This window comes from Protopterus annectens, chromosome 1.part1, assembly GCF_019279795.1.
Source record: "Protopterus annectens isolate FY-2018-M chromosome 1.part1, PAN1.0, whole genome shotgun sequence".
Classification (NCBI taxonomy): Eukaryota; Metazoa; Chordata; order Ceratodontiformes; family Protopteridae; genus Protopterus; species Protopterus annectens.
This window is the reverse complement of record NC_056726.1, coordinates 1,514,300,747-1,514,325,402: the sequence shown is the minus strand read 5'-3', so window position 1 is coordinate 1,514,325,402 and position 24,656 is coordinate 1,514,300,747. Positions and strand designations below refer to the sequence as shown.

Here is a 24,656-nt window from a genome sequence, read left to right as displayed (position 1 = left end):
GGTACCTGTGGTGCAATAACTTGAGTGAGTGTGTAACTTGGCAGATCCCAGCTGCAAATAAGCAACTGACTATAATTCAGTGTATTGTTTCTATGGCATTTTGTACTGGATCTGGATCTTGAAAAGTGCTATTGTTCATTAAGAGAAAAGCAAATAAGAATGCACTAGATTTAGTAGAGCTGTATTAAATTTAAAAATGAATATTGGATATAATTGGTTAAATATAAAAGCAAAAGAAGCTGCATTGCACTTGCCTTTTCAATAAAATGTAATATGTAAAAAGGTATGTAAGTGCACTTGTCATGGTAAACATGCATTATAGTTTAATAATAAATCTAAACTTCCTACTTGGCTATGCATGCTGTTATACAGTATAATGCTACTTGAAACTTGTTGCAGTATTTTACATAACAATGATGCCCTTATTTTGGCTGTAGCTTGTTGAGAACTATGTAATGTGGAAACAGAAAGGGTATGGTATAAAGCTTGAGTTAGCGCCTATTTGGGGACTTTAAATAGAGGGGCTGCCTGTTAATACAAAAAGTAAAAAAGTATAACAGCTACAGGAGTTTTGCTGTACTTACTAACGATGCCTGTGTAGTTAGAGTTATACTGCCAGAAATTCCATTTGGACTTAAGCCAGAAGTGAGGGCAGACTATTTATTTAGCAAGAAACATGTGGTTTCTAGTCTACATTTTAGACTATTTTTCTGATTGTATTCACTATTTTAATATTTTATTTTCAGTTTTTGTGTATGCCTTTTACTGTCTGCATATTTATTTGAAAGCAAAATGCTTAAACTTATTTATTTTAAGTAAAGACTTTTATTACTCTGATTTAAATGCATGTGGTGATGTTCTATTTATTAGCTTATGGATTTATACATTTTACCAGTTTTCCAAACTGCGTGGTGTCTTTCTTTGATATGGCAATTGCTCATTGCTAATTGCAACCATTTAAATATTTAAAGAGTGGTGTATTGTAAAGGTAAACAGTAAGGTGTGCTTTTGTTTTGTTGGTTCTGATGGTTTTGGAAAGTCACTATTTATCTCCCCTGTTGTGAGAAATCCGTGTGTGTGTGGGGGGGAGAAAATAACTTTAATCAAGTTTCAATTACTGTTTGTAAATTTACAATGTAAGACACTTGGCTGGGCCTGAGGAGGACGAAATCCCAGGGATCCACTAATTGAAACTGATTGGTAGCTGCGGACTGTGGAGATTACCTGGCTGTAGTGAGTGATGACTATTACCTAAGGCAGAAATGCACACTTACCATATACCTTTAAGGTCAACTCTAATTTGTGTTTAAATAGGCACTAACAGTGGGTGTGCAATCCTAGACTTTTGGTTCCATTGTGCTTTCAGATACTGACATATAAGGTGCAGATGTTAAAGCCGGTACCCCTCTTCATCACACCCAACATAAAGTATTTTATTTCACTGAATAATTGTGTTCTGCTACCAGTGTAATGTTTTAAATTTGAAAGCAAATAAGACAAAATACTACATACTCTTGATGTACTCAGCTCAGATATCCTGTGGAGAAAACAAAAACTATAAAATATGTTCAAATTACTTGTCTTTTTATATTCGTGGATGATCTGTGACCAAACATACTCAGCCTAAGTTGTTGGCACATTGAATCAAAATATTAAACGTTTTTGCCGAAACTTATTACATTAGAAACGCTACCTCTTCTGCTGCCTCCTTTAAGGATATGTGAGATTAGGATTGATGTGAGGCTGCAGGTTGGAGAGATTTACACGTATTAGCCAAGCGGAGACTGCACTACACGCTAGAAACCCAATCTGGAAGCAGAGCAGGTTATATGATGCAACTATTGCAAGACACCTCCTCATAATTATCTGCTCCAGATTAGTTCTGTAAGTGTTATAGATTCTGGAACCAAACAACATGACAGCTAATAACAGAAGGACATCACAGCTTCCAAAGCAGAATTGCATTACCTGTGCAGTCCGTTCGACTTGGGACAGCTCCAGCAGAACAGTAAAACAGTCACAAATGCCCACAATTCATGAAAAAATAAAATCCACTGGCACAAGTGTGTCACTACACAATAATTAATAAAATCCACAAGGCACGAGAATAAAGTTAAGCGCTTTCACCTAACCAAATGTCAGGCTTATTCAGAACAATATTGCACTTTCTAAGTCCTGTTAATATAGGAGCACCTTTTCAAATGGACCAATAATAGTGCCTCAATTAACCATACAAAATTTTTTAAAAAGACATGTGACATTTCACACTATAAAAGGAAACATTTTTTAAAACATACTACATTAGTACAAATATAATCTCTGTAATGTGTAAGTATAACAAAGAGGTTTTATTAATTTATGTCCACAAACTGTGCTGAATGTTGTTATAATTTAGCTGATCTAAGTTTCAAAACATTGGAAATACTAATGCAGTTATTCAAACCAGGGGGCTTTCCAGCATCAAGTTTTATCTTCCAGTATAGTTCCCTATACCCCAGCTTACTTTCCCAGTTACCACCCCTGGCATCACCCATTATCTGTTCTATAACCACAAACTTGAAATTATGGTTGTGGCAAATTAATGAATGTTTATAAAGTGCACTAGTGTCCTTTTGTTTAGAAATATTGTAAAAATGTTCATATATCCCTCTTGAGATTCCTTTCTGTCTTCCCAAGATAGAAGCAGGAACATGATCCACACACTACCAAGTACACCACCCCAGCACTATTACAAGTGTAATGACCATTACTTCTAACAATATAATACCACCCCAGCACTATTACTAGTGTAATGACCATTACTTCTAACCCTAAAATACCACCCCAGCACTATTACAAGTGTAATGACCATTACGTCTAACCCTATAATACCACCCCAGCACTATTACTAGTGTAATGACCATTACTTCTAACCCTAAAATACCACCCCAGCACTATTACAAGTGTAATGACCATTACTTCTAACCCTATAATGCCACCCCAGCACTATTACAAGTGTAATAACCATTACTTCTAACCCTGTAATACCACCCCAGCACTATTACAAGTGTAATGGCCATTACTTCTAACCTTATAATACCACCCCAGCACTATTACAAGTGTAATGGCCATTACTTCTAACCCTATAATTCCTGCATGTTAAAACAATTTTCTCTTTTACAAGAATGTACATTGGTAACACCTATCACACCTGTACGTACCCTTCTTACTTTTAATTCCCTTATTATTGTGTATAATACCTCTCTCAAATCTCTCTTTCAAATTAGAATCTCTTTTTCTAATCAGTAGTGGTAAATCTGGAATCCAACACCCTGTTTCCTCGTATGTTTTCAGTACAACCCAATGTTTTCTAATAATCACTTCAATGTCCGAAGAATTACTAGTGAACGTGTGTGCAAAGGCACTGTCATATTCTACTTGAGTACGCTCATGTTTAGTAGGAATAGCACTTCCCTTACCTAACAATGGAGGGTATCTGGATTCCCTTTCCCGAGTCACCTCATCTATCAAAGTTTCCACTATAACAATGGGATATCCCCTTTGAGTAAATAATTCTTTAATAAATTTTATTTCTTCCTTGAACATCCCGTCATCACTACACATCCTTGAGGCCCTGATAATTTGACCTTTAACAATACCCTTGTTTTGATAAAATGAGTGACTACTCTCAAAGTGAAGGTATGAATTGGAGAATGTATGTTTTCTGAAAATAGTGGACTGGAAACATTTGTTGGTTAGCTCCTTATATAATCTAGCATCCAAATTGTTAATCTCCTGAAGAGAAACAGTATGAGTTAATTTCAAAAAAGAGGTGATGTCACTAATGTACGTCAAAAAGGTAGTTAATTCCTCAATAGGTCCATCCCAAAAAATACAGATATCATCTAGGAATCTAGTATAATAGGTTATATACCTATACTTTATTTTATTTATTTATTTTATTTTACATTTGTTTACTGGGAAAGTCCGAATGGAACGAGGTCCATTAACAGCGGAGGCCTGGGGAGAAAAGGTCCACAACAACACAATTACAGCAAAAAACAATTCTGTACAGAGGTATGTATACAATCAAAGAGACATATCATACAATAGTTTATTCTAAGCAAGCTTAGCTTATACATAGTAGACCCTGGATGTCAGTATTGACAGAACAAAACACACATTGAGTGTATATATACCACGTGGATTCCATAATATACTTTTTCTCCCAATAGTATAGTACTAGGATGGCATACAGGGGGCACAGGCCACCCCCATAGCCACTCCACTCTCCTGTTTGTTGTACTCACCATTGAAGAACATGTGATAATTTCGCAATGTAGTTCCTAAAAATTCCAAATTTATAGTGTTAGCATCCAAATATCTAACTTCTGTCAATACCTCCTGGAACCACTCAAGGCCTAACCTATGTGGAATGCTGGGGAAAAATTCCACAACGTCAACTGTTGCCATAATTACTGGGTTGCTGTATTTTTCACCAGTCATATTTCTAAGAAAATCCCATGAATCTTTGATAATATGTTTTAATGGGGTCTATATCATAACATCGAAGTATTACAACTTCGAATGTTATAATATCGAACCCAGAAGAGCGAAACACTCGAAAATCGAACAGTCAGAATAGCGAATTCTTTCCCAAGAAAAAAATCGCTGTTCCAACAAACATACACACAACACAAGCACACCAAAAAAATAATCCACGCACACACACACACACACACACTTCACAAATCCCTACACTAAACCATACATACACCACTAGCTATCCACTTACCTTAACCCAACCCTAAGGTCCGTCAATATCGCACACTCACCTTACCCGCTCCCTAACCCTAACTCATCTACCCCAACCTAACCCTCACGTCCACACAATTGCACACTTACCTGACCCGCGCCCTAACCCTAAGTCACCTAACCCATGCCCAATTGCACACTCACCTTCATTTGCACACTTACCTTAACCTGGTCCGTAACCTTCACTCCACAGTTGAGGAAATAGCGAAGCTGGAGAAACGGCCCACTGAGTACTTTCCCTAGGAAAGTATTCGGTGTTCTGTAGCTTTGCTATTTCCAGCGTTTGCTCTACTGGGTTTGATATTATAACATTCGAAGTTGTAAGACTTCAATGTCATAATATAGACCCGCTTTAATGTCCCTACAATGTCTACAAATATGGCCAACAGTTCCGTCATATACCCTGCCCCTGACACAATCGGTCTAAAGGCCAATTTCTCTATTCCCTTATGTGTTTTAGGTATCCCGAATATTACCAGAATACATGGTTTACCCACATATAAGAAGTCATACATCTTCTTGTCAATTGCTGCCTGCAACAAACGGTCCTTTAAATAATACTTAATCTTTGCACACGCAACACTGATCTCATTTGTTGATGCCACACTGTATTTCTCTTCATTGTTTAGAATTTCAAACATTTCGGTTTCGTAGTCAATCATGTACATAAGCACCCCCCCCCCCTTTGCGGGTTTCATGATTCTAACCTCATTTTGAACCAATTCTTGAATCAAATTTTCTTCCAAGGGGGTTCAATTTCTCCATGTTTCCTTATAATTCTTTATTTTTCTAATATCTTGCTCCACTAACTCTTCAAATATTCTCAAAACAGGGTTGGGGGGATTGAAAGTTCTTAGCCTTCTCAAATTCCGCACCCCTCCCCACTATTTCCTTTGCAGAACAATTTGAGGTTTAATTTCCTCAAAAATAACTTGAGGTCCACCAGGGTATTGACCACATTCAAGGGCCTGCTGGGTACAAACTGAAAACCCTTGGTAAATAATGAAAAGTGTTAATTTCTTATCCCCAAATCTGTATAATTAAAGATGTTAAAATTGTTTTTGGTAACTTTTTTACCATTTTCCATGACCAGAATGTTGACTTGATTATGTCCCTGGTCTACCTTTCCATGTAAAGTCCTCTCTCTCCCCTGACTGCTCTTTCTAATAAAATTTCTGTTGTTGTTTCAACCTCTCCCCTTGCTCCCCCTCCCATGAAACTGATTGTTTGAATTACACATGCTGTATTGTCCCTGTTTTTGTGCCACCCTCCCTTGAAACTGATTGCATAAATTAGACATGCTGTATTGTCCTTGTTTTTGTGTCCCCCCTGAAACTGATTGCATGAATTACACATGCTGTATTGTCCCTGTTTTTGTGTCCCGCTCCCTTGAAACTGATTGTATGAATTACACATGCTGTATTGTCCCTGTTGTTATTGTTCCAACCTCTTGCCCTGCTCCCCCTCCCTTGAAACTGATTGTATGAATTACACATGCTGTATTGTCCCTGTTTTTGTGTCCCCCTCCCCTCAAACTGATTGTATGAATTACACATGCTGCATTGTCCCTGTTGTTGTGTCCCCCCTGAAACTGATTGTATGAATTACACATGCTGTATTGTCCCTGTTTTTGTGTCCCCCTCCCCTGAAACTGATTGTATGAATTACACATGCTGTATTGTCCCTGTTGTTGTGTCCCCCTGAAACTGACTGTATGAATTACACATGCTGTATTGTCCCTGTTTTTGTGTCCCCCTCCCCTGAAACGGATTGTATGAATTACACATGCTGTATTGTCCCAGTTTTTGTGTCCCCCTCCCCTGAAACGGATTGTATGAATTACACATGCTGTATTGTCCCTGTTTTTGTGTCCCCCTCCCCTGAAACTGATTGTATGAATTAGACATGCTGTATTGCCCCTGTTTTTCTGTCCCCCTCCCCTGAAACTGATTGTATGAATTACACATGCTGTATTGTCCCTGTTTTTGTGTCCCCCTCCCCTGAAACTGATTGTATGAATTACACATGCTGTATTGTCCCTGTTTTTGTGTCCCCCTCCCCTGAAACTGATTGTATGAATTACACATACTGTATTGTCCCTGTTTTTGCGTCCCCCTCCCCTGAAACTGATTGCATGAATTACACATGCTGTATTGTCCCTGTTTTTGTGTCCCCCCCTGAAACTGAATGCATGAATTACACATGCTGTATTGTCCATGTTTTTGTGTCCCCCCTGAAACTGATTGTATGAATTACACATGCTGTACTGTCCCTGTTTTTGTGTCCCCGCCTGAAACTGATTGTATGAATTACACATGCTGTATTGTCCCTGTTTTTGTGTCCCCCCGAAACTGATTGTATGAATTACACATGCTGTATTGTCCCTGTTTTTGTGTCCACCCGAAACTGATTGTATGAATTACACATGCTGTAGTGTCCCTGTTTTTGTGTCCCCCTCCCCTGAAACTGATTGTATGAATTACACATGCTGTATTGTCCCTGTTGTTGTGTCCCCCTCCACTGAAACTGATTGTATGAATTACACATGCTGTATCGTCCCTGTTTTTCTGTCCCCCTCCCCTGAAACTGATTGTATGAATTACACATGCTGTATTGTCCCTGTTTTTGTGTCCCCCTCCCCAGAAACTGATTGTATGAATTACACATGCTGTATTGTCCCTGATTTTGTGTCCCCTCCCCTGAAACTGATTGTATGAATTACACATGCTGTATTGTCCCTGTTTTTGTGTCCCCCTCCCCTGAAACTGACTGTATGAATTACACATGCTGTATTGTCCCTGTTTTTGTGTCCCCCCCTGAAACTGATTGTATGAATTACACATGCTGTATTGTCCCTGTTTTTGGTCCCCCTCCCCTGAAACTGATTGTATGAATTACACATGCTGTATTGTCCCTGTTTTTGTGTCCCCCTCCCCTGAAACTGATTGTATGAATTACACATGCTGTATTGTCCCTGTTTTTGTGTCCCCCCTGAAACTGATTGTATGAATGACACATGCTGTATTGTCCCTGTTTTTGTGTCCCCCCCTGAAACTGATTGTATGAATTACACATGCTGTATTGTCCCTGTTGTTGTTGTTCCAACCTCTCCCCCTACTCCCCCCTGAAACTGACTGTATGAATTACACATGCTGTATTGTCCCTGTTGTTGTTGTTCCAACCTCTCCCTTTGCTCCCCCTCCCCTGAAACTGATTGTATGAATTACACATGCTGTATTGTCCCGGTTTTTGTGTTCCCCCCCTGAAACTGATTGTATGAATTACACATGCTGTATTGTCCCTGTTTTTGTGTCCCCCCTGAATCTGGTTGTATGAATTACACATGCTGTATTGTCCCTGTTTTTGTGTCCCCCCTGAAACTGGTTGTATGAATTACACATGCTGTATTGTCCCTGTTTTTGTGTCCTCCTCCCCTGAAACTGATTGTATGAAATACACATGCTGTATTGTCCCTGTTTTTGTGCAATTCTTTCACTTCTCCTTGGAGGGGTGGGGGGTCTTCTAAAGGGATAGTGTGTGTGTGTAGTATTAGAATTCCTGTTTTCCTGAGTAAATATTTCCTCACCTTCCAAATTCCCAAACTTATATACCCTCTTTGGGGGTGGGTATGCTTTCCCCTCGCTGTATTCAATTAAGTCCCTTTGTAATTTCCTCAACTTACATGCAAGTACATTCTCGCAGTCTGAATCTATTTCCCTAAACACAGCATTATCTTTCACTTTTTCTACATGGAAAATACAGTCACATATCAATTTATCATGCAGAACATTCACTTCCTTAATAACATTGTCTCTTTGCATTTCGTAATTTCTAATCATCAACTTCAATAACTCTATTCCAAAATTATTAAAATTATTAAAAAGTTACTTGTGGAAAGTCAAAATTGTTGGGTTATTTACAGAGCCTTAGCCCCTTCGGTAACCTCCCAACTGCTACACATTATTTTAAGTAATCAATCTCAAGCTGTATAGTTTTTAATTGCAACAGTTTCTCCTTAAATACCTGGAGAAGATCACTGTAAGTTTCCTGCACTTGAGGTCTGTCCTCAGAAAAAAACAAATCTTTTAGATGCCCATTTCTTGAAGATAAAGTCAGTTTTGCTCAAATCCTGATTGCTTTTTCAAGTATTCGCTATACTAGCATTCGCCATACTAGCAGTCGTCTCCCTCAACTGTCCAGCTCCATTCTGGTTGGTCAAAGATGGCAATACACCTACAATGTCACATAACTGCTGCTGGTTGCCTGGAAACACTGGCTGGCCATTTCTAATGAGCGAAGTTTGAGTCATTGCTATTTGAGTAAGTATCTCAAGCATTTTATTGAATTCTCCCCTTGTAACTGGAGATATATCACTGGTATCTTCATTGTCTAGAAACACACTAGGCATTTCTTTAAGTGAAAGATTGCCCGCTCCTTCAGCCATGGCATCAGTGAATAGCCAAGAACCAGATAACCAAGTATAGCCAGTAACAGAAGGACACCACAGTTTCCATAGCAGTATTTTACTACCATTTACTACCATTCTCCGTGACCACAATGTTGACTTCATTATCTCCCTGGTCTATATTTCCATGTATTGTCCTGTCTCCTGACTGTTCTTTCTCATAAAATTTCTGTTGTTGTTGTTCCAACCACAATAATTAATAAAATCCACATTAGTGAGATTATATTTGTACTAATGTAGTATGTTTTAAAAAATGTGTTTCCTTTTATATTGTGAAATGTTACATGTCTTTTTAAAAAATTTTGTATGGTTAATTGAGGCACTATTATTGGTCCATTTGAAAAGGTGCTCCTATATTAACAGGACTTAGAAAGTGCAATATTGTTCTGAAGAAGCCTGACATTTGGTTAGGTGAAAGCGTTTAACTTTATTCTCGTGCCTTGTGGATTTTATTAATTATTGTAGAGTGACACACTTGTGCCAGTGGATTTTATTTTTTCATTAACTGGAGGCATTTGTGGCTGTTTTACTGTTCTGTTGGAGCTGTGCCTAGTTGAATGGACTGCACAGGTAATAAAATTCTGCTTTGGAAGCTGTGGTGTCCTTCTCTTTTAGACTCTGCCCGATTTTATGGCACATACCACTACAGAAAACAGTTTTGAAAGATAATACCATAAATGTTTGTAGAATCTCATAGCCACAGTAGATCATTAAAGGAGGTGATTCATGTAGCTGTATGTTTACCCACCCACCTTAGATATAGATCAAGGTTTGGATTAGTGTAGAAGTAGAGAAAAAAATTGATATCATATAGGCTATTGCAATTGCACATATATAGTGTGTTTGCTGTGTTAATAGCTATTAAGATTTTCAATCTGTTAAAAGTTTCACTTCGCTTCTTGCAAGAACTGCAAGTGGTGACCGCCACTCTGTATTTACATAGTTCTTGTACGAATTATGATTGGGCTTCATTTATAAGATCGCACATGGAGTTGTATGCTGTGAGAATCTGGTTCAAGCATGATAAACAGGGATATGTACTAACCAGTATATACAATGTTTCTTTCTTTCAATGCACACATTAGTAACTATGAACCTGTTTACAGTTTACGATCCATTCCCTATTGCAAAATTACCAGCTTACTATTTTTTAATGTAACATAGGCAATTTATTCTTCAAGGGCAGCAGGCACTGAATTTATAGATGAAACACTGAAATATAAAATAGTTTGATAGCAGCAAGCTTTTTGGTAGTTACAGATCTCTTTAATGTGGAATTATTCAAATTACTTTTACTTCTGCAGACACTGTACATATTGACTGATATTGGTGGATTGTAATGACAGAAGTTTGAGTGGCCTTTTATGGTTGAAATGTTCTGAACTGAGCAGTTTTGTCATTATTGATTCATATGTTTTGTTTAATTGTTTAATGGAAAAATGTTCAAAACTAGAAATTTAAAACATACTCTAACAAGTGGTGGTGTATTATGCAAGGTATATAACTTAATTATTATGTATTATAATTTAATACAATTAGGTAAGGTGAATGAAAGAACTTTTGGATGGTCCTAAAAATGTCTGCAAGGGTCCTATGGTTTGAAAACTACCAAAAGCTAGACTTAATCCTCCACTAGCCAGAAGCATTTGCTTTCTCTTTTGGTTTCATTGCTGTTTCAGTGAATGTGAGTTTCAAAGGCAAAGAAGTTTTAACGCTGTCTGTTTTCATTGTGAGACTGTTTTGCTTTGTTTAGCAAATGTCTATCAGTGTTTGTGTTATAAAATTTGAAATAAAAGTTTAAAATGAAATCCAAATATCTGTAATCATTGTAGAAGTAGAGCAGAAAACAGTATGCACACTGAGAGTTTTGAACAGTGTTCATGGCAACTGCGGAGAAACGTAGAAATTGTCAAATAATGAGACACTGTAATGGCTGTGTGTGTGTGTGTGGGGGGGGGTGGTACCAAAATTACACACATTTTGCTCTCACGTACATGTCCAAAATTTGTGACATGAAAAGTTGGCCACTGTAAGTGGATATTGGTCATACAGTGCATAGAGCATATCTAGACTTGGCCAAGGCATTTGACACTATTCTCAATGCAAGTATCATTGATAGAGTTGTCAATCTGAATATAAATTCGGATGGATTGACAGCGCAGTGATGCAGCGGTAGCATTGTCGCCTCACATCAAGAGGTTCTCTGGTTCAATTCTCGGCTGGGGTGCCTTCTGTGCAGAGTCTGCTTGTTCTTCCTGCATTCATGTGTGTTTCCTCCGGGGTCTTTGGTTTCCTCTCACATCACAAAAACATGTGTATGGAGCCTTTCTCCCCAGGCCTCCACTGAAAATTGGCTTTGTTCCAAGTTGGACTTTCCCAGTTAACAAATGTTAAATAAATAAATTCAATGAATGAGGTGCTGTCTGACAGAACCTATGTGGTTAGAGTAGCAGATGCTACTTCTGAAAGTAAAAAAGTTACCAGTTATCTACCACAGAGCTCGGTTTTGGACACTCTCCTATTTGGCATATATTTCTCAGCCCTTCAGGCTAACAGTTTTGGCCTATGATTAACTATGTTTGCGGACGATTGTAAATTGGGTCTTTTTATTAAATTTTTTACCAACTCACAAGTGGTCCACCACAGCTCAGACCATGTTAATAACTGGTGCAAAGACAATGGTCTCAAATTAAATGTAAAAAAATGTAGCACGGTTCATTTTATAAACAAAACAGTTTCACTTACTGAATAGGAGGTGGACCCTCCAGTCAGACACTGGTGCAATGATAATTCCTTATCATGTGACCATCATGTCTCCACAGTAGTTCAGAAAGCCTTTTAAAATCATTTAATTTTTCAAAGACATCTCTACCAGATCCAAAGAAGCCTTAGTTTCTCTTTGTTCATATTTTATCAGAGCCATTACTGAATATAAAGCACCTTTTGTCATTTATTTATTTAAACAAATCACACACCTTGAGAGGCCTCAGTGATGCATTACTTACAAAAAAATCAGTAGCCTCAAAACTTTTAGTTATCAGGAGACACTGGCCGACCTTTCTCTGTACTCAGTCTCTTACAGACTCCTCTGTGGAGATCTATGTCTATATTTATATATACCCCTTTATATATACCCCTTTATATATACCCCTTTATATATACCCCTTTTTATATACCCCTTTATATATACCCCTTTATATATACCCCTTTCATGCCATGAAAGATCCAACCCTATTTGATCTCCTTTTCCTTCACAACAGTAATTGTACTTCAAATAATGGTTAAAGGAACTAAACCTTCATCAGCAGATAAATAAGACATGTCGGTGCAATAGATTCATATCCTAACATATTCCTCAAATCAGGAGCAAACCTGTAGCATCCTCACCACCTTCAAAGTAAGCCTAGATAACTGGATGAGGTGGCCTTAAGTTCTCTTCTGGTGGTCTACAGTGTCTTGCCCTCCATGAGGCCAGATGGAAATTTTGAATAGAGTTTTTTGGCTCAGCTTGAAATGCTCTGCAAATGGATTGATATGAATTTAAGAACCTATACGATTATTCTGTATTTTAGTAGATTCTGTCTTCAACACACATTTGATGTTAATTGAATCATTCAGTCTTGATGATGGTGTAGCATGCAGCTTCACTTATGAATACAAATCTTTTGCATCTATCATCCTTTCATTAGCTCAACCCTGAATGTTTCTGGTTACATGATTCAGCACAAAAAAGTAACATTTCTTAAAAAGAACATGTGGAATTTAATATTTCTATAGTATATTAGTTATTAGTTTGTTCTCAATTACATAAGTACGAAACTCTTGTTACACAATTAGGAAATACTTGTGTTTATTCTATTGCTTCTTGTGATACATAAGTATTGTGTTATTTATTATTTTACACACACGAAACATGTTATTTTGGAAAGTTTGTGTTTATCCTGCTGTTTGTTATACAACATACTGAAGAAAGCTCTTATCCCTGAGACTGCACTGAAAATGGGCTTCTAACTCATCTGGACTAGTATGTTAAACAAACAGAAATAAATAAATATATGCATACATAAATAAAAAGGCATTTGTATGTCCTATGTGGAGGCTTAGAAGCATACCTCTCAACCTCTTAGAACAAGAAGTCTGGACAAAGCCATAAATAATGGGGGGATAAAGGCCCAGAAATAGGGAGAGATTTTAAATATTGCTCTTATGAACTTCAGAAGTAGATAGAACAAAAGGTTTTTCATTAGCATGAATTCTGTGAAGGGTATGAAGTCTGAAATTCAAATGTCTGTCATTATTTTCTGATTTAAATCTTAAATAATTTGCCAGTGATTTGCTAGAAAACTGCAATTTTATGAAAAATGGACCAAAATATGAGGCTAAAATCTGGACATTCTCCAAAAATCTCTACACTTGAGAGGTATGTATAAGATGTCCTGCCAATGTACAATGCCTCACAACTGTCACAGATGGCACCATTTATAACAGCTGTGGAAATTTAATCATGATGGGCAGAAGAACTCAAACAGCCTGCATATTAATAATATTAACACTGAAACTAGCAAAAATAAAAATACAGTCGTTAAAAACCAGAGGAATAAGTGCTTATGGGTTTCATTTCCTTGCGTTGCTTTGGCTGTATAATGTGTTACTTTCAAAACGTGACTTCATATTAGTGCTTCTCTTGTATGTGAACCAATCGCTACACTTCGATTACCATTTCGTACAGCTCACGTTGACACAATGACATGGTTGATTTGGTCATAATTCTATGCCTAATGTTTGCAGTGTCTAAACTGCACTCCAAGCCAAACGTTTACTGAAGTCACTACAAAATTTTGTTTTAACTTGTCTCACTGACATATTTAAAATGATTGTATCCCATGTTTTTCTCCCAATTGCTTCCACAGAAATCTGGCATATTTTGCTAGTGTCATATCCTATCTTTGAACATATTATATACAGTTTTAATTTCCTCAAATAATTGTCGTTCTTTTGTTGTCAAACTTGACATTCTTATTGCTTCCCTTGTAGCAAGTTTTTGTATACATATACGTACTGCTGAAAAGTTCTTTGCAAAACAAACAAAAAAAAATGGTTTTAAAGATTTGTCATTTGGATCTATTTCTGTCTTTATAGCAAGAAAATTTGCATTCTGTTTTAATCACCTTGTAAATTTAAAAGGCGGTTGAATTAAGTTTCTGTTCATGTACTTGCCAAATTTAAAAAAAATAATGTGTGTGTGTGTGTGTGTGTGTGTGTGTGTGTGTGTGTGTGTGTGTGTGTGTGTGTGTGTGTGTGTGTGTGTGTGTGCGTTTGTTTGTGTGCATGTTTATAGATAGACAGATAGACTGAAATGTCAGAAATGCATGGATAAAGCAAAATGTGTTGCCAGTTTTGAGATTCATAAATATTGCCCCCATTACACTGATCCATGCACTTTAAATTGTTCAGCTCTTGAGGTGAATTTCTTCATGTCCATCTTTTACAAATGTAATAAATATATTATAATTGGAAACACAGGGTCAGATTCCAAAACGCCTTCACTCAACCTGAACCTCAAGAGAGGTGAATACTTACACTGAGGCCAAGTCTTTTGGAATTAGGGCCATGGTCATACTGCCTGTATTATGAACCACAGACATTACACTTGTTAAATTAGCGTTAATTAAGTTCTCTCTAACCATTACCTGAAAGGGAAACATTAGTGATTTCAAGGCGCACAAAGTAAGCTGTGACTAGAGAATTACTACTGAAAGTGAAGGCAATAAATTGCCCTCTACTGTTAACAGATACATTTTACTGTTTTTATACGTCTTTAATGTGGAAAATGAAAACATACTGTCTATTTTATATGTGAAGATTGAAGCTTTTCTCCCATGGTATCCACTGAAAAAAGTTTTTCTATTCTAGTCAGAGTTTCCCGGTCAACAAAAATGAATGAATAAATAAAGAAAGAAAGAGAGAGAGAGAGAGAGAAAGAAACAAACAAACAGCATTATCATAGTAAAAGAAACGGCTACATATTCTGATATAAGGTATAAGAGCACTGATATCTAAAAGAAGTGCTTGACGGTATCACCCTCCACTTACTTACTGTGCAACTGTGAAAGATTAATTTAACTGGTCACTACTTTGGAGTAATTATGCTAGGTCCTTCAATGTTCTTCTGGACTGTATGCTAGCTAACTACTTATGTACCTAAAAGGTGTATGACTAAAACTGAATGAGGAATGGTTGATTTCATTCTAACATTTTTAATTCATGTGTTATAGTTTCATGGGTGGGTACTAGGCTAGCTGTTCTTGTAGGCCATTTAAAGCCTAACCAATTTATTTTCCAAAGGTGAGAGTCAAACATTGTACCATGACTGTGAGGTAAATACCTTAATCATTATATCAACCCCACTCCTCTTATTTATTTGTATTTACAGTTGGGTTACCAACATTCTGCAGATCCTTCATTCAGCAGAAAGGATAAAATAATCCTTGAAATCAATTACGAACATTTTTTTCTTTTACTTGCAACTTGCAAAATCCTTAACATCACCCGAAAGGGGATGCAGAGCAAGGATGTATAAAAACTATAAGAATATTATCTTCTGTTTAAGTAAAGAACCTTTATTAATGCAGTGGTAACCTCTACTATTAAGCATGCGTCTGTGCTCTTGATAAAAGAGATGTTCTTCCAACTCAAAAAAGTGAATGAACAGAATTACTAATATCAGACAGCGCTCTCTGATACCACCTAAAACATTTTAAAGACTTAAGTTCAAGCAAAGACTTCAAAACTTTTCTTTCCATCTCATTAATTACATACTACTCGCAGAGAACATTACATTTATACAAATTATTTTATAATTCAACAATAAATTAAGACACACAAAATAGCAGTATACAATGAAAGAGGGTTAGCTCTCATCATATTGAAGTGGATTCCATTTTGGAGGTAAAACCTGGTATGTTCCCTAACAAGTTCAGCATCTACTTGGAACATGTGAAAAAAATCTACAAAAATTTTTGCCATTAATGCAAGGCAGTGAAACACAAGTTAAAAGATTTATTTAATTTCGAATACTACTTCTATCAATATACTTTACTTTGTATTTTATTCAGCTGCTTTGGTTCTTTCCTTTTGTATTCCACAAATCCATTAAATTACAGATGATTACAGCAGTTTTCTTTCTGTTGCCATGATGCTTTAGGGGCCCAGACAGCACTAAATCTATGTAAAGAGAATGTGTCACCAAGTTCTTGGCATGCACATTGGCAGTTCGGCTGAGACCCAGCTCTGCTGCCTCATAAGTGCAGCCTAAGAATGGCGCTCACATTATATGATGGCATTATTTTAAAAAAGATGGGGTGTCTCTTTTTAAAATATTACTACTGTATAATGGCAGTGCACCATTCCACAGTTCTGGGTACTTCACAAACACTGTAACTTCTATCTGTTTCCATGGTGCAATGGGATGGGGCCAGACTATGACTCAGGTGACTAGAGTTTGATTAGATGCCACGCATTGCTTTCCCTGGATGCTTCGGTAATCTAATACATTTGGTAATCAAATACATTAGTAATCTAAAACATTTGGTAGCTGAACACCAGTTCCCTTCTATCTGGAAAACAGCATACATTATTCCCATACATAAAGGAGGCTCAACAACTGAACTTAACAACTATAGATCAATTGCAATATTATCACCGCTGTCTAAAATCCTAGAAAGATTAATTCATAAGCAGGTCACAGACTACCTACTTAGCAACAACCTTCTAACCAATACCCAACATGGTTTTAGGCCATTCCAAAGTACAACAACTGCTCTATTGTCATTTACTACCATCATCAGTTTTCACAGAAGCAACACTCACTATTCCTTCTCTATCTTCTTGGACCTGTCAAAAGCAGTTGATATGGTCTCCCATAAACACCTAAACACGCTCTCAGATTTACACTTCTGTAATTCCACCCTTGCACGGTTCAAAGATTACCTCACAGGACGTCAACAAGCAGTCTCATGGCAACAGACCTATCACCCCTACTACCAGTTGAACATGGAGTGTCCCAAGGCTCTATATTAGGCCCACTCCTATTCTCTATATTTACTAATAGCCTTCATCTTACAACCACTCACGCATCATTCATCCAATATGCACCCTCCCTACTAGGACTTCAAACACTTACTCAGAAAGCCTTTCAAGAAGTTGAGTCCTGGCTAACAAATCCTAAATTAATCTCAAACCCTAAAAAAAACAAACATAATATTCTCTCCTAACAAAATTGCTCCCACCCATAACACTGTCTACATTACCTTCCATGACAATACCTACATATCCCCCTCACAGCACACTAAACTACTCAGAATAGAAACTGACCATAAACTTAAATTTGATAATCATATTTCTCAGACAGTAATAAAAGTACACAAAAAACTCGGTACCCTACATAGAAGCAAACACTACTTCACAACAAATACCAAAATAGCCATTGCCCAAACCCACCTACTCTCCACCTTCCTATATGCAGCCCCCATTCTCACTAACCTTAAGAAATCTGAATTACAAAAACTTGAAACCTGCTACAATAAAATAACAAGATTTGCCACAAACTCACCAGCTAGAACTCATCATTGCTTAGCACTCAGGCAACTCGACTGGTTAGAACTTCCCCAACTCCTACACTACACACACCTCTCAATGGTCCAACCCCTACACTACACGCACCTCTCAATGGTCCAACCCCTACACTACATGCACCTCTCAATGGTCCAAACCCAACACTACATGCACCTCTCAATGGTCCAACCCCTACATTACACACACCTCTCAATGGTCCAACCCCTACACTACATGCACCTCTCAATGGTCCAACCCCTACACTACACACACCTCTAAATAGTCCAACCCCTTCACTACACGCACCTCTCAATGGTCCAACCCCTACACTACACACACTTCTCAATGGTCCAACCCCTTCACTACACACAACTCTCAATGGTCCAACCCCTTCACTACACACACCTCTCAATGGTCCAACCCCCAAACTACACACACCTCTTAATGGTCCAACCCCTTCACTACACACAACTCTCAATGGTCCAACCCCTTCACTACACACACCTCTCAATGGTCCAACCCCTTCACTACACACACCGCTCAATGGTCCAACCTCCACACTACACACACCTCTCAATGGTCCAACCACTTCACTACACACACCTCTCAATAGTCCAACCCCTTCACTACACACACTTCTCAGTGGTCTAACCCCTACACTACACACACCTCTCAATGGTCCAACCCCTTCACTACACACACTTCTCAGTGGTCTAACCCCTACACTACACACACCTCTCAATGGTCCAACCCCTTCACTACATACACCTCTCAATAGTCCAACCCCTACACTACACACACCTCTCAATGGTCCAACCCTTCACTACACACACCTCTCAATGGTCCAACCCCTACACTACACACACCTCTCAATGGTCCAACCCCTTCACTACACACCTCTCAATGGTCCAACCCCTACACTACACACACCTCTCAATGGTCCAACCCCTACACTACACACACCTCTCAATGGTCCAACCCCTACACTACACACAGCTCTCAATGGTCCAACCCCTTCACTACACGCACCTCACAATGGTCCAACCCCCACACTACACACACCTCTCAATGGTCCAACCCCTACACTACACACACCTTTCAATGGTCCAACCCCTTCACTACACGCACCTCTCAATGGTCCAATCCCTTCACTACATGCACCTCTCAATGGTCCAACCCCTACTCTCAATGGCCCAACCTCTTCACTACACACACCTCTCAATGGTTCAACCCCTACACTACACACCTCTCAATGGTCCAACCCCTACACTACCCACACCTCTCAATCGTCCAGCCCCTACACTACACACACCTCTCAATGGTCCAACCCCTACACTACACACACCTCTCAATGGTCCAACCCCTACACTACACACACCTCTCAATGGTCCAACCCCTAAACTACACACACCTCTTGATGGTCCAACCCTACACTACACACACCTCTCAATGGTCCAACACTACACACACCTCTCAATGGTCCAACCACTACACTACACACACCTCTCAATGGTCCAACCCGTACACTACACACAACTCTCAATGGTCCAACGCCTTCACTACACACACCTCTCAATGGTCCAACCCTACACTACACACACCTCTCAATGGTCCAACCCCTACACTACACACACCTCTCAATGGTCCAACCCCTACACTACACACACCTCTCAATGGTCCAACCCCTACACTACACACACCTCTCAATGGTCCAACCCCTACACTACACACACCTCTCAATGGTCCAACCCCTAAACTACACACACCTCTCGATGGTCCAACCCCTACACTACACACACCTCTCAATGGTCCAACACTACACACACCTCTCAATGGTCCAACCACTACACTACACACACCTCTCAATAGTCCAACCCCTTCACTACATGCACCTCTCAATGGTCCATCCAACCCCTACACTACACACACCTCTCAATAGTCCAACCCCTTCACTACACGCACCTCTCAATGGTCCAACCCCTACACTACACACACTTCTCAATGGTCCAACCCTTCACTACACACAACTCTCAATGGTCCAACCCCTTCACTACACACACCTCTCAATGGTCCAACCCCAAACTACACACACCTCTTAATGGTCCAACCCCTTCACTACACACAACTCTCAATGGTCCAACCCCTTCACTACACACACCTCTCAATGGTCCAACCCCTTCACTACACACACCTCAATGGTCCAACCTCCACACTACACACACCTCTCAATGGTCCAACCACTTCACTACACACACCTCTCAATAGTCCAACCCCTTCACTACACACACTTCTCAGTGGTCTAACCCCTACACTACACACACCTCTCAATGGTCCAACCCCTTCACTACACACACTTCTCAGTGGTCTAACCCCTACACTACACACACCTCTCAATGGTCCAACCCCTTCACTACATACACCTCTCAATAGTCCAACCCCTACACTACACACACCTCTCAATGGTCCAACCCCTTCACTACACACACCTCTCAATGGTCCAACCCCTACACTACACACAACTCTCAATGGTCCAACCCCTTCACTACACACCTCTCAATGGTCCAACCCCTACACTACACACACCTCTCAATGGTCCAACCCCTACACTACACACACCTCTCAATGGTCCAACCCCTACACTACACACAGCTCTCAATGGTCCAACCCCTTCACTACACGCACCTCACAATGGTCCAACCCCCACACTACACACACCTCTCAATGGTCCAACCCCTACACTACACACACCTTTCAATGGTCCAACCCCTTCACTACACGCACCTCTCAATGGTCCAATCCCTTCACTACATGCACCTCTCAATGGTCCAACCCCTACTCTCAATGGCCCAACCTCTTCACTACACACACCTCTCAATGGTTCAACCCCTACACTACACACACCTCTCAATGGTCCAACCCCTACACTACACACACCTCTCAATGGTCCAACCCCTACACTACACACACCTCTCAATGGTCCAACCCCTACACTACACACACCTCTCAATGGTCCAACCCCTACACTACACACACCTCTCAATGGTCCAACCCCTAAACTACACACACCTCTTGATGGTCCAACCCCTACACTACACACACCTCTCAATGGTCCAACACTACACACACCTCTCAATGGTCCAACCACTACACTACACACACCTCTCAATGGTCCAACCCGTACACTACACACAACTCTCAATGGTCCAACGCCTTCACTACACACACCTCTCAATGGTCCAACCCCTACACTACACACACCTCTCAATGGTCCAACCCCTACACTACACACACCTCTCAATGGTCCAACCCCTACACTACACACACCTCTCAATGGTCCAACCCCTACACTACACACACCTCTCAATGGTCCAACCCCTACACTACACACACCTCTCAATGGTCCAACCCCTAAACTACACACACCTCTCGATGGTCCAACCCCTACACTACACACACCTCTCAATGGTCCAACACTACACACACCTCTCAATGGTCCAACCACTACACTACACACACCTCTCAATAGTCCAACCCCTTCACTACATGCACCTCTCAATGGTCCATCCAACCCCTACACTACACACACCTCTCAATAGTCCAACCCCTTCACTACACGCACCTCTCAATGGTCCAACCCCTACACTACACACACTTCTCAATGGTCCAACCCCTTCACTACACACAACTCTCAATGGTCCAACACCTTCACTACACACACCTCTCAATGGTCCAACCCCTACACTACACACACCTCTCAATGGTCCAACCCCTACACTACACACACCTCTCAATGGTCCAACCCCTACACTACACACACCTCTCAATGGTCCAACCCCTAAACTACACACACCTCTCGATGGTCCAACCCCTACACTACACACACCTCTCAATGGTCCAACACTACACACACCTCTCAATGGTCCAACCACTACACTACACACACCTCTCAATAGTCCAACCCCTTCACTACATGCACCTCTCAATGGTCCATCCAACCCCTACACTACACACACCTCTCAATAGTCCAACCCCTTCACTACACGCACCTCTCAATGGTCCAACCCCTACACTACACACACTTCTCAATGGTCCAACCCCTTCACTACACACAACTCTCAATGGTCCAACCCCTTCACTACACACACCTCTCAATGGTCCAACCCCCAAACTACACACACCTCTTAATGGTCCAACCCCTTCACTACACACAACTCTCAATGGTCCAACCCCTTCACTACACACACCTCTCAATGGTCCAACCCCTTCACTACACACACCGCTCAATGGTCCAACCTCTACACTACACACACCTCTCAATGGTCCAACCACTTCACTACACACACCTCTCAATAGTCCAACCCCTTCACTACACACACTTCTCAGTGGTCTAACCCCTACACTACACACACCTCTCAATGGTCCAACCCCTTCACTACACACACCTCTCAATGGTCCAACCCTTTCACTACACACACTTCTCAGTGGTCTAACCCCTACACTACACACACCTCTCAATGGTCCAACCCCTTCACTACATACACCTCTCAATAGTCCAACCCCTACACTACACACACCTCTCAATGGTCCAACCCCTTCACTACACACACCTCACACACACCTCTCAATGGTCCAACCCCTTCACTACACACACCTCTCAATGGTCCAACCCCTACACTACACACACCTCTCAATGGTAAAACCCCTACACTACACACAGCTCTCAATGGTCCAACCCCTACACTACACACAGCTCTCAATGGTCCAACCCCTTCACTACACGCACCTCACAATGGTCCAACCCCCACACTACACACACCTCTCAATGGTCCAACCCCTACACTACACACACCTTTCAATGGTCCAACCCCTTCACTACACGCACCTCTCAATGGTCCAATCCCTTCACTACATACACCTCTCAATGGTCCAACCCCTACTCTCAATGGCCCAACCTCTTCACTACACACACCTCTCAATGGTCCAACCCCTTCACTACACACACCTCTCAATGGTTCAACCCCTACACTACACACACCTCTCAATGGTCCAACCCCTACACTACACACACCTCTCAATGGTCCAACCCCTACACTACACACACCCCTCAATGGTCCAACCCCTACACTACACACACCTCTCAATGGTCCAACCCCTACACTACACACACCTCTCAATGGTCCAACCCCTAAACTACACACACCTCTCGATGGTCCAACCCCTACACTACACACACCTCTCAATGGTCCAACACTACACACACCTCTCAATGGTCCAACCACTACACTACACACACCTCTCAATGGTCCAACCCGTACACTACACACACCTCTCAATGGTCCAACCCGTACACTACACACAACTCTCAATGGTCCAACACCTTCACTACACACACCTCTCAATGGTCCAACCCCTACACTACACACACCTCTCAATGGTCCAACCCCTTCACTACACACACCTCTTAATGGTCCAACCCCTTCACTACACACAAATCTCAATGGTCCAACCCCTTCACTACACACAAATCTCAATGGTCCAACCCCTATACTACACACACCACATAAAAACTCATATATCCAAAAATAAGGCATGAGATGCCCTCTTTTCAAACCACATAGGTAAACTCTGGAATGTCTTACCAACCAGTCTTACCTCTTTAACATCCCTAACAATATTTAAACCAGCCTTAAAAATCTATCTCCTTAGCAAATGGATCTGCACTTGCACTACCTCCGACTGATTGCGAACTATTCTATTACCACAAGCATCTCTACAATTCCTTCTTTAACATTTTGTAAATATGAAACTCACTTTAATGCCTCCATATAGCACAGAACAAGCTACGTGATACCTGCTACTACTATGATATAGAACCTCCTTCTATGAGTCTTACTCTAAACATTTATAAATTGCCACTAAAGGTCTACTGTTGATATAACATTAGATTGATATTATCATATACATTTTTGGTGCTTAGCTTTAAGGATCTGTACAGGGTACATCTATGTAATAGCTTAAAATATTACTACCTAACATTTCTTGACTTGTATTTTAAATTTTGTTTTGTGCCACATTTGTACACATTTGTGTTCCTTAGTTGTACTTTGTATTTTTATTGTAACTGAAGCTTTTCTCCCCAGGCCTCCGCTGAAAGGACATGTGTCTAGCCAGGCTTTCCCAGGAAGCAAATGTAAAATAAATAAAAATAAAATCTAATACATCGGTAAACTTAGGTAAGCCACACAGTTATCTGGTATCCTAACTGCAGAGTCAGTCAGCTCATGGGAAGAAGTGACAAATTGTCAACTATATTCAGTTATCTTGTAAATGAAATAATATCTCATTATAACTGAAAAGAATCTGTCCATTACTGCGTAAATGGGCATGCTTTCGTTGAAGGTTGTGCGTCGTGCTGGCACCTCGGCATTTCGTAAAAATCTACTGCCAATCATTAGCGGACCGGAGTTCCTCTGTGGCGACCCCTCACCGGGAAAAAGCCAAAAGACAAACAAACAAACAAACTGCTACAGACATTGAACTACAGGTATGGGAATAAATAAGTGTTACACACTCTTTTTCTGCTATAGAAGTCCAAACAATTGGGAGAACAGAACTCAGAAGAAAAATGACAGTTTTTATCTGTCTCTTTATGGATGCACAAAATGGTATTGACAATGGTCAGGTGGGTTCTACTTTGTGGTATTGTCTCCTGTTTTAGATTAACAGACATAGAACTGAAAACTGAAATAACATCTGGTTTTCCAATTAATATAATCTGAGTACT

The 24,656-nt window shown here is 40.1% G+C and overlaps 1 protein-coding gene across 6 annotated transcripts in view; it reads right to left on the bottom strand.

Moving 5' to 3' along the window:
- The window catches only part of ADGRB2 (adhesion G protein-coupled receptor B2), a 5,411,420-nt gene that overhangs the window by 1,897,286 nt on the left and 3,489,478 nt on the right, over window positions 1-24,656 (bottom strand). The window lies entirely within an intron of this gene.